This window comes from Monodelphis domestica, chromosome 2 (genome assembly GCF_027887165.1).
Source record: "Monodelphis domestica isolate mMonDom1 chromosome 2, mMonDom1.pri, whole genome shotgun sequence".
Lineage (NCBI taxonomy): Eukaryota > Metazoa > Chordata > Mammalia > Didelphimorphia > Didelphidae > Monodelphis > Monodelphis domestica.
This window is the reverse complement of record NC_077228.1, coordinates 393381516-393388262: the sequence shown is the minus strand read 5'-3', so window position 1 is coordinate 393388262 and position 6747 is coordinate 393381516.

The window sequence follows — 6747 nt, the reverse complement described above, 5'->3', positions numbered from 1 at the left end:
AGATACAATTACAAAATGCTCCTTAAAGAAATAAGGAACAATTTAAATATTTGGAGGAATATTAAGTGCTCCTGTTTGGACCATTCCAATATAATTAAAAGAACAATGTTTCTAAAATTAATTTACAGAACTAGTACTATGCCAATCAAACTGCCAAGGGGATATTTATATTGCTCAACAAAAGAATAAAACAATTCATCTGGAGGAACAAAAGATTTAAAATATCAAGGAAAATAATGGAGAAAGTTAGGAATGAAGTGAGAATTGAACCTTCCCGATCTAAAACTAAAGCAGTAATAATAAAAAAAAATCATTAAAACTATGTAGTAGTAGAAAAAAATAGAAAAGCAAATCAATAGAACAGACTAGACAAAGAAGAACCAGAAATGATTGTATTCATTAATACAGCATTCAATAAACTTGAAAACATACACTACCTAGAAAATGATTCCCTATTCAACAAAAATTTCTGGGAACACAGTTTGGTTGGAAATTAAATCATCTTACTTTAAATGCCACAATAAACTCAACCTAAATATGTGCACTGAACATTAAAAATCAGAAACCATTAAAGAGTCAGAGCAGATACCATTCATACCTTCAACTAAGGGATTAGTTCTTAATCAAACAAGAGATAGAGATGTACACTAATGCTCTGTTAGTAGATCTGGGAGTTGATCAGCACATTCTAGAAAGCAGTTTAGAATATTTTATAAAGTGACTAAATTATTCTTATCCTATTATGTAAAGATTCCACTATTAAGTATACACACCAACATAATCAATGACAAATAGAAAGGCCCATATTAACCAAAATGTTCATAGCAGAATTTTTTTGGATTTCAAAGAAATGGAAATAGATTAGATATCCACCAAAAAGAAAATGGCCAAACAATTTGTGGACCAAGGATATAATGAACTATTACCATGTTGTAAGAAAATAAATATAATGAATTTGAAGAAGTATAGGAATATGAACATGAAAGGATATAAAGTGAAGTATATGCATAGTGTGACAGAGGCTGGCATTCGAGAAAAAGTGCCAGGCTGAAGAGTATGTGAAATTGATCACCTCGATGTGGGAGGGGCCCCAGGAGTGAATTCCTGAGGAGGAGGAAAAGACTCTGGCTTGGAGAGCAGTGAGTCTCTGGGTCTTGAGACCCTGAAGAGAGAAGGTGGATAAAGACTTTCTCCTGAGAGTTACCCATTTTTCCTGCTGGTGACTGAAAATCTTTCCCCCCTAACATTTCCCAATTGAAGACTTTCTGAAGAGAATCCTGAGCAGGCTTTACCTCAGCTCCTGTTGCCCAGGGCTGAGTCAACCTGACTTTCTCTCAGGGGGCTCAAGCTGCCAAGACCTGAATTCCCCCCAAACTCGAGGAAGAAGGGGAAAGGGTTTAGATAGAGACAGCGACCCCCTTTCCCCACTTTCCCATTCTTCCCTGCCTGTTATTCCTTTTGTATTATCTGATTAGGTTAACATTAAAAGTTATCTGTTCCCCAAGCTGAGTGTGAGTGAACGGATCAAGGGGAAGACCCTTTAGTCTCATAGTGGAGGGGGGACAAGAGGGACAAGAGCGAATTGGGTAGAGAAGCTTTAGCTAAGGAGGGAAGGCAGAAAGGGGAAAATCTTCAAACCCCCTCTCCTCTCTCTGAGCCAACCCATTACATCTGCTGTCTCCCCTGAACCCAGCTTTGAGAAGGGGGGATTCTCCTCTCTTTCCCCTTCTCCATATTGAAAGTCCAAGCTTCCTTCAGGGCACAAAACTTCCCTCTTTTATCTTTTTTAATACAATAGCTTTCAGAACTAAGAAGTTAATAGTCCCATTCTATTTTGCTTTGACTAAACCACATAGGTGTTCAGTTTGGAGTGCCACATTTAGGAAGAATATTAATAAGCTAGAATTGGTTCAGAGAATGACCATAATATTAGTAAAGGCCCATGAGTTCATGTCCTATCCATATGACATATTTATGTCCTATCCATATGGTTGATGGAACTAGAGAAAAAATTGGAGAAGGGAAGACTTAAGGCATGTGTGTATGCATATATATACACATATATATATATATGTATTATGGCTGTCTTTAAGTATTTGGAGGGTTGTAATCTGTAAGAGATTTTCTTAATTTTGTTATCAATTACACATAATAATAAATTTTCACATAGATTTTCCAAAGTTATATAATCCAAATTGTGTAACTTTTTCCTTCTCTCCCCCATCCCAAAGCTGACAAACAATTTAGTCAGTCAATAATACATATATTATCATGCAAAATACATTTCCATATTGTTCATTTTTTAAGAGAATAACCTTATAAAACCAAAACTCCAAAACATATACCCAATCAAGTGAAAAATTGTATGCTTTCATCTGAATTTCTACTCCAACAGTTCTTTTTTGGAGGTGGCTCAATGTAGATCATATATTTATTTCTGTAAACCTGAACCACTTTGCCAATCTGCTGACCTTTGTAGTGTCCTCGAACAACCTGGACTTCATCATCTTTTCGAATAGGCATGGAGAGGACATTGTACTTCTGTCTCAGCTCCTTAGAAAGCAGAGGACATAATCTTCCTCCGTATATGGGAAGGGGCATTAAAATGCCTCTTGCCGTTCTTGCTTCAGTCAGAGGTCACAAAGGGATTGAACTTCATGTCATTCTTTGTCATAAGTCCTTCAGAATTGTCCAGGATCATTGTAGTGCTGATAAAAGCTAAGTCAATCTCATTTTATCATTCTGCAATATTGCTGTTACTATGTACAGTGTTTTCCTGGTTCTGCTTTTATCACTGCGTCAGTTTATGTAGGTCTTTCCAGCTCTCTCTGAAATCATCCTATTTGCCAATCTTTATAGCACAATAGTATTCCATCCCCATTATATACACTATAATTTGTTCAACTATTTTCCAATTGAAAGACATCCCTTTATAGAAGAGGTATTATACTTAAATCAGATCAGAAATGTCAGTACTAGTAATAACTGGAAGAAATTGGTAAAAACTGCAAAGTCACAAATTTATAATTATATAAGGAAATATTTTTAGAGTTATTCAGAAAAAAATGAATTGCCTTAGAAATATTAGATACTTCCTCATTGGAGGTCTTCATACAAAAATCAAATTGTCATTTGTCAAATATACTGGAGTGAGCTTTTTTTTTTCAGGTAGGGGTTGAAAGAGATAGTTTTCATGATGTTTCTTCCAACTGAGAAATTCTGTGATTATGTGATTCTGGTACTAAAACACTGTGGGCTTTTTTCTATACCTGCTATAGTTCTGTCTAAAAGATAGAGTTCCTCTTGCTTTATTGTTGTTGTTTTGTTTGTTTGTTTGAATCTTTGGAAGATGGAGAAGTGGAGATTCAAAAATCCCTTTGTCATTTGAATGAAAGTTTGACTAAAGGACATCTACATACAGCCTTGGACCAGAAAAGGATAGAGAGCAACAAGAGATGGTATGATGCTCAATTTCACTGGGATTGCAGCTAAAGGAAAGAGTCCTGCTGTGAAATCTTGGTTCCTACAGCAAACACTGTAGCATGTTCAGTTTATGCAGAGGTGTGGAAAGCTAGCAGCATTGTTTAAAAAGTTAGACAATTAATAGTAAATACACAAAATTGAGACTCCACCAAAACTAAAGTAGGTCCAGCAGAGAAGTGGTTTTTCTTTGGTCTTCTGTCCAGCTGCCAGCAGCCAGTAAAAGTAGGTTTTCTCCTATCAAGCTGGTATCTTACAAAGAGCCAGAAACCTTGTAGAAAGATGGAAATCTCCCCTATCTCCAAAAGCTTTCTCCAGGAGACTGCTTTTTCAGTTGGGACCTTAGAATCTTGACCCAGGCTCCCATGTGATTCTGTCACATGTCCCTGTCAATCAAATGCAGTTCATTTTGCGAAATCCTTTTGCAATCTTCCTTTGCTTACTACAGTTCAAATCGGACCTCAGACACTTCCCAGCTGTGTGACCCTGGGCAAGTCACTTGACCCCTATTGTCTAGCCCTTATCACTTTTCTGCCTTGGAAACAATGCACATTATTGATTCCAAGACAGAAGGTGAGGGTTTTAAAAAATAAAATAAAATAAAATAAAATGAAGTAATCAAAGAATTCCAGAAAAAGGTTATAGTCCCATTGTATTCTGCCCAAAGTCTATGAAAAGGTTATGGAAAATGGTTCTAGAAGTTATGAAAACAATATATCACAGTCATCTGCTACCCATAAGAAAGTCATCAAACTTCCTGATGATCAGAAAAACAGGAATTATGAAGAATTATCAAAACAGATGTTAAGAAGATCCAATTTACACAGAGAAACTATTAGAGGAAAAAAGATGGCTTATATGAAGAGTGGCCAAGAACTCATTTGTATGAAGAGGAAATTATGTTTTGATATCTTGCTTGGCAGTCATAGAAATCAGGCAAGCCTGCCTTGGCACTAAGTAGGGAGTATAAGTAGGTGCTGTGCAATTGGTTTATAATATAACACTTTGCTATGTATTTTATGTGAATTTTATATTCAATTTATAGTACATAACTTTGCCCTATGTGCTATTGATTCATATACTATATCTCTACATTTTCTTGATTACAACATGCAACTTTAGTGTAAATGTTACCTAATCTTTGCCTACATATATGGTATATTTTGCATAATTGCTTGTGCTTAAGTTATCTGCCAATTGATTAACATTTATAATGTGCAATTCTGAACTATGCCTGTGCAATAGAATGTAATTTCTAGTACCTAGAAATATGTTCCAGAAAGGAGAGTATAGGGAAAGCAACAATTTAAGTGCAATTATGATATACCCCACTTCCTTAGTTTGGTTAAATTAAGCTTTAGTTTAATGTGTATGACCATGGCACTTGTGACAAGGAGTATGATGACAGTTGAAAGGAATTTATCCACCTCAAACTAATGCCCACTGAGAATTAAGCAAGTCATTAAAAAAAAAAAAAGATGACCTTGAATTCTTACTTGTGTTGTTTGAGAGTAGCTTTGGGTCTGACTCACAAAAGTGCTGAAAATGCTCAAAACCTCTCTATGGAAAGTTTCATGAATAATGAGGCTTTTTAAAATCTATAAAAACTCTTCCAATGAAAAGCAGTTGCTAAAGCATATAATCAGGAAGATAGCAAAGAAGTAATTTTCCTTAAAAATCTCTGGCGCAAAAATCTCAGAAAAAGAATTTATTTACAAGATAGAGAGCAATTAAAGCTGAATCCACAAAGAAAAACAGAAACTAGGTTTAAAAATTTGAATGACATGATAATTTACACAACTCATAATTATAGTCCCTAATTCCCTACAAACTCCTCATGCCCAGCATATGAAGTTTATATGAAATCTCACAGTCTTGTTCATTTGGATATGGGTATGAATATCTAGTCTCCCAAAGGCATTAAATCAGCCCAAAATCCTTCTTAGTCTACAAGAGGAAGCAGATTCAGAATCTACCCAATCACAGAGAAAAAAACAAAAAGCAAATGATTTGGAGGAAAGGTACATATCACAACACAGAGCTAGTGAGAAAGGTAAAACAGTTTCTGTGCCCAGGGGAAAAGGACCAGAAGTCCACTGAGTCCTGATTAATTATAATTACTATTTGAATAAAAGTTGAGAAAATATATCTCCCTTCTTTCATTGAAGAGGTGAAAAGTACTGTTTTGGAATATCATATAGGTTATAAGAACTGGTCACTGTATTGACTGAACCCACTAAACTGCTTTTTTTCTCATCTAAAATATGATACAAGCAGCAGGTCACTGGTTAGGAAAAGTAAGATAACTATATTCAAAAGTAAATGTGAGGTAAAAACAAAAAGTATTATTAAAATTATATTTTTAAAAATTAAATTTTTCTAGGTAAATAAATGTTGTAAACACTCAGGGAAACATTTACTTATTTAACTTACTTAGAACAAACTATTTTCAAACATACATTTATATGCAAATCGTTATAATTACAAACTCTGATCTATTAATTAATGCAGCCCCCTAATGGTCTCCACTAGAAAATACTTTGTTAATCTAGCTTGTTACTGTGTATACTTGGAAAATATTTCCTTTCTATAATGACTATTGCTGTAAGTCACACATTTCACCAAAATACCTACCAATTTGTCTAAAAAAGTAATTTTGTTTTACAGTTTTAAAATATCATTTTGTTGATTTTGTGTAATTCTACCTATCTCCTCTTCCCAAGTATAACTTTATGTGTTTGATTGTCATTATTGCTTCTCTCATCTTTTTTAATAGTCTGATATCCCAAGGGCAAACTCTTTTTAAATCTATTCAACAGGGAGTAAAGGAGATAGAGGAAGAGGGAAAAAAGAGGCTAGAAAAAAAATTTAAAGGAGTAAGGCAGGAAAAGAAGAGGTAAAAAGGAAGGGAAGAAGGAAACAACTTGGGAACACATTAGCAGATGATCAATAGATGGAAGCAGCCTAGCAGATGACATCAACAGCTCTGAAGAAAAGTCATAAGCCATAGTTACAGAGAAGAGTATTCCAACTGGTATGAAAATCTAGAAATGTTTTATGTAAGCTCTAAATATTCTCTTTCCCAAAAGAGACATGGAAATCTATGGAAGCCTGTATGGATTCTGATGGACTGGAAAGGAAAATTGCTTTTCTGTAAATTAAACGCCTTTGTAGTTGAATTAATGTGTCCTCTGGCTACCTTGATCTGTTAAAGAGTCAGTCAATTCATAATAATTATGTCAGTCACTTTATTCACACTGGGAACAC